Here is a 6,000-nt window from a genome sequence, read left to right as displayed (position 1 = left end):
CTGCTATTAACCGGTGATCTCTCTCCAATTGGACCGATTGCAAAGTTCTTTGTTCGTAAAAGAATTACATGTAGAGGTGTCAACTGGAGGAAGGTTCTAGCCTTTCATAGCCTTTGCTTGTACCAAAAAAATTTGATTGTGTATGATTGCTCTGAATTGAGTACCGAATGCAGTCCAACCAATGTATGATAGACGCTCTGACTGGGGGTCATTCTCTATTTAATTGAAATGACGAAAGAAAGAAATTTAGTCGTCAACAGGAGAAAGGCTCTCACCTTCCATCTAACGTTGCTCTACTCTTACCAAAAATCCTGAAAATTTACAGTATGATTGCTCCATATTGAGTACCGAACTCTATCCAATCGGTGTATAAAAGATGCTATTGGCCTGTAGTCTTTTCCGATTGACCGATGGTTTCTGGAGGCTAAAGAAATGAAGTGTCAACTGGAGATTGTATGGCGAGGTGACCACTGCATGAAGTGACCTCGTAATAGACTAACAGCTGAGTCAGCTGACCGGTATTGACCAATAGCCTCAATACAGAGGTGGTCTCTGTGAACAGGCTGTGATGCTCCTGCTTCATGTCACCTGGCAGAAATCTTAGTCTAGCATTACTTCGCTTGGAACATGGACACCAAGTAGGTCCATGCCTGGACCGTGTCTCGGCTGCAGATGTATGGACTGTTCTATTACTAGTATTAGGGATGGTCAGCCTTGCTTCATGAGGAGCACACTGGACAATTATTGCAATCATAATCCTCTATAATTATTTGCTTATTAAGTTCGTTCCTATTAATACATAGCTTTTCTTCTTTATCCTTACTCTGGACATGTATGTATGATGTAATTGACGTTATGAGAATCAATTAAGGTACAATTTATAATTAGATACTGTATTTGCTTTGAAAATGTGCACAGTTACATATATAGGCAGTATCACTTGCAAGAACAAAAAATATTTACTCTTATCATTAAACTGCAGCATCCATGTACAGCACCTGTTCAGTAGCAATCTAATCCTGCAAATGCGTGGTGATGATAGCAAACAGTCCTCAAGCTTTTCTTTACCTTTGACAATGGAATTTCATGAGTCGGGCCAGGATGAGAATATTAATCTGTGACCTTGCAGTGTCATTGGAACCATAGGATGGGGTAGTTATTCTTGAGCTAAAAGTACATTGATGTTTTTTCTTCTTAGACCTTGGGCTTATTGCAGAAAGAGTCGCGTTTGAATGCAAGTCAAAATTCATGATTTTGGTTGGTTGGAAACCAAGTAGATTGTTAGAGTTGCATTCAAATTCTTCTCAGCAAAAGCAAATGCTAGTCAAAGTGCACACTGCTCATTGGTTGAAAGTGAAATTGGGTTCGATTGCAACTCAATCTGCAACAGCCCCTCGCCCCAGTTTCATAAAGAGAAGCAATTGATGTTTACAATCAATTTTAACCTTTTATACATGATTTGCCGTAGGCTTATAATTGTGCTTTATTGTAGAATTGATTGTATATTTAATAATACCTGGGCTAGGCCTGCTTTGCCATACAGTGGTGAAATGAAGTGAGTGAGCAACAAGAATGGGAACGGTTTAAAATGTCCTCGAAAAGAGCAAAACTTAAATCTGTCATTAATGCGATGTTAATGCAAAACAGTACCATCATGTTTTGCCTAACATAGCAGGATGAGAGTTGATGAATAAGACTGAACCAAGGAGAAGAGCTCGCTAGGTAATTGGGTTTTACAGTTCCCTTTGTCTGACTGGCAAACTTTCTTTGTTAGAGTGGCTGTTTGGCAAGTAATTTTTCTCCAGGAAGATTGAACTTCGGGGAGCTCACTTCTAGGACTGATATAATCAACTGTAGCAATGTGTTCATGTTTGAATCATATGAAGTTGAAATCACTCAGTCATGCGTTAATTATACAAATATTGACTGCTCATGAGGGTAATAGTAACAACTATTACCCCAAAGTAATCCCTCGACTATAGGCCTACTATTTTTTCCTGAAGGAAAACAGTAGGCCTATAGTTTCAAGGTCATTGAGGGGAAATGGTTTTTACTATTGACTGAACAAAAGTGCAGTCCATATATTCTATATACCAATTATTTTTTAATCAGGCCAATAGTAAAAACTATTGCCCTGCTCAATGGCCAATTCTTATCAAATGGATTCATGACAAAGAATGTTGGTATAAATAACTTGTTTTCAATGCACAAGTCATGATATGAATTATTTTTCCCTCCTTCCAGGGAGAAGTGTATTCAACAGGGTATTTTTTCTTAATTGTGTGATTGTATAAATTGTAAAATAGGATGTTTAACATATATGAAATGTAAAAGGGAATATGGGACTGTCCTTTAATTGAGTTAATTATGTTAGTGAATATGGTTTGTATTTTATATCACTGTAAGGAGCTTTCATCTTGTACAATGTCTGCTTCTATGACAATAAAGTTCCCGATTGAACCATCTACGTACGCATGCGGAGTGTTTCGGGAGTGAATCAGCGTTATGCTGAAAGTAATGACAAGACCATATAATTTTAGCCACAAGTTATTGTGTCAATGGAAAGCGTAAACTCTCTAATACTGAAGGCATTTGTCGTGTAAACGAAAGACGCAGTACCAGGTACATCAGGGGGGTGTTTCACAAAGATTTAAGTATGACTTAGGTCGCACTTAAATGTCGACGCGTACGTGATATGCAACGCGCAATCTTATTGATCAATACGCAGTAGTGCGCGTCCTCTTGGCATGATCTGACCAATGCTGTCATGCCTTTTATACTGCGCGCAACTAGGCATTTAAGTGCGACTCTAAGTCATACTTAAATCTTTGTGAAACACCCCCCTTGTGTAGCATGATGGCTACATGTAAACAATAATGCCCCAATAAAAGCAAAATGAGACAAGTGACAAAGGTGAAATTTCGATTTTTAGGAGAACATTTATTACCCCTTTATGCATGTCTTAATGCATGTACTTGCTACCTACGTACTAGCTACAGTGTCTGAAAAAAATATTTGAAAAATTTTTCTAAAATTTTTCTGGTATAATTATTATATAATGACAAAATTATGTGAATTTGAGTTAGTGTATTTAAAATTAATTTGCTTCCTGCTTGAAACTTTATATTTTGAAACTAATTCGTGGATAGGAACCTGCTGCACTATTACTGTAATATTACATCAAGCAAACTCATAATTAAACTATAAGAGTATCTGTTTAAAGTGTTTCCCTGGTGGAGGGCTTGCACTGTATATTTTATAATAATAATAATAACAACAATAATTAAAGTTCTCAATAAATCTAATTTACGCTGATAAGTTACTTGCTTTGATTTGCGAAAGCAGGCTTTGATTTCAAAGGAGTAAAGAAAATGAAACTCATACGTGGACTTTATTTAAGTGAATGAATAGCTGGACTATTTCCATACTGCAGACCATTTAAATATTATTTTTTTTAAACATGTTTTGTAGTTGAAAAAGAAAATTCACATTGCCTTCTCAACGTATAATACAACAGAATATATACTTCATGTATTTTATTTGAAAATCATGATCTATAATTATCTTTGGGATTTAAATGTTTATCGCAAAAATTATCCACAAATCATTGATTTTAAAGTTTATATTAAATTGATTTTTGACAATTTTATTAAAGATATTTATATTAGAAATAATAATATATGATAATACAGTGGTGGTGATGATGATGATGATGGCAAGATTGAAAATGGAAGTGAAAATTCTTAAAGTTGTAATGATAAAAATATTGAAGCTCTTAAAATGTATTTTTTGATAATATATAGAATGATTTAGTGTATGAGAATTATTATATAATTCTCTATGCACTTATATACGTGAACATGTATGTAATTTTTAGCCTGATTCGTTTTTTCTTGGGTCATATTCGATGTACTTCTGATATATATTAGCAAAGGTAAACACCAATACTTATGAATTATATAATTGTTACATTGTCGTATAAACCATATAGTTCATGCTTTCATTATAAATTCTCAGTAAAACCGAGAGTTGTATATGTAGTGCAATCAAGGAAGTAAAGTAGTACGATAGTGAAATGGATCTGAATGAAATAGTGTTTGCATGTATGTTGCTTGCATAAAAAATATTGAATGATTTTGTGCTTTATAGCTGGGTTATTAATGAATTATTCAGCAGTTTAGATGTTGGAGTATTGGCATATTTTATAGAAATGTGTAATAATAATAGTTTGCACAATATTTTATTCATGTATGGATAGATTGTGTACTTTGTTATGTTGTAAGAGGTCATGTATTTGTGTAGTAAAAATGTAGAATACTTCTTCCTAAAAAAATATTAACATCTCTGTATATATTCATTATCACATTTTAACAGGTCTTTACATGTTCTTGCTAATAATCTCACATGGTAATGTTGTAAATAAGATCATATTTTGTGCATTATATGCATTATAATGATTAATGAAATATAAAAACAGAAGCGTTTAAGATCATTGGTCTGTGTTTGTTTGTAGTTACTGTTAACGATAGATTTACATGTAGAATAATTTGACTTGTAAGCTTCATGTGAATAGTATGTCAAAAGGAGAGGTGGACAAAAAGGGAAAGATTGGGGGGGGGGGGGAAATGGAGGGAAAGGGGGGGGGGGAAGTGAGGAGAGAGAGGGAGTACAAAGCATGAGACAGTGGGAGAGGAGGGGGAGGGGGATAGCAGGAGGGGCAAGAGAGAGATAAAAAGGGGTGGGAGGGAGAGAGAGAAGAGTGGGGGAGATAAAAAGGAGGTGGGAGGGGAGATAAGGGTAAGCGAGAGAGTAAAGGGAATTGGGAGAGAGAGAGAAGGGGGGGAGCAAGAGAAAAAAGGGATGGGAGGGGAGAGAGAGAGAGAAGAGGGGGGGGGGAGAGAGAAGAGGGGGGGGGAGAGATAAAAAGGGGGTGGGAGGGAGATAAAGGTAAGCGAAAGAGAGGTGAGTAAAGGGAATTGGAAGAGGGGAGGGGGGAAGCAAGAGGGGCAAAAAAGATAAAGGGGGGGGGATGGGAGGGGAGAGAAGGGAGATAAAGGTTAGTGAAAAAAGAGGAAAGAGAGGGTAAGTAAAGGGGTAGGGAGAGGAGAGAGGGGGGGGGGAGCAAGAGATGCAAGAGAGATAAAAAGGGGGATGGGAGGGTAGAGAAGGGATTGAGATAAGAGTAAGTGAAAGAGAAGAAAGAGAGGTAGTAAAGGGGATTGGGAGAGGGGGGGGGGGGGGGCAAGAGAGAGATAACTATAAGACTTAAAGGTTTGGAAAGGGAGAGGGGGAGAAAGTGATATAAAAAATAAAGGCATTTGTGTTTGAAGAGAGACAGAGGGGAAAGACCAATGAAATTTGAGGTGATCGGGGAGGGGGGGGAGAGGAAGAGTGGGGGGAGGGGATGAAGGGAGAAGGGGGTTGGAGCTAGGGCAACAAAGAGAACATTGGCTAGACAGCTTCAAAGCCAGCACACACCACACGATCCGACCGTGACGCAATTAAAGGGATGGTTCGGGCTGAAAATATTTATATCTTAATACATAGAGTAGAATTCACTGAACAAAATGCCACAAATTTCATCAAAATCAGATAACAAATGATAAAGTTATTGAAGTTCAGCAATGTTTCGTGAAAACAGTCGTAATGAAAATTCATTAGGTGGGGCTGATGATGTCACATCCCCACTTTCTGTTTTCTTATGTTATACCATAAAATCATATCTTTTTCATAATTTCATACTTGTGTGAATAATATGTCTCCCTTATAATGAAATGAGTTGCAGCAATAAATATCTAATGCACTAAATCAGTTGTCGATCCGATTTTTCTAGTTCTTGAAGGAAAAAATTTGAATAAACCTAATTTCATATAATAAAGTACAAAAGAACAAGTGGAGATGTGACATCATCAGCCAACCTAATGAATATTCATGACGACTGTTTTCACAAAATATTGCTAAATTTTAAAATTCAATGACTTTGTTATTTGTTATCCAATT

Source organism: Lytechinus variegatus, chromosome 19 (genome assembly GCF_018143015.1).
Source record: "Lytechinus variegatus isolate NC3 chromosome 19, Lvar_3.0, whole genome shotgun sequence".
NCBI classification, from domain to species: domain Eukaryota; kingdom Metazoa; phylum Echinodermata; class Echinoidea; order Temnopleuroida; family Toxopneustidae; genus Lytechinus; species Lytechinus variegatus.
The sequence above is the reverse complement of the archived record's forward strand: the minus strand, read 5'-3'. Positions refer to the sequence as shown.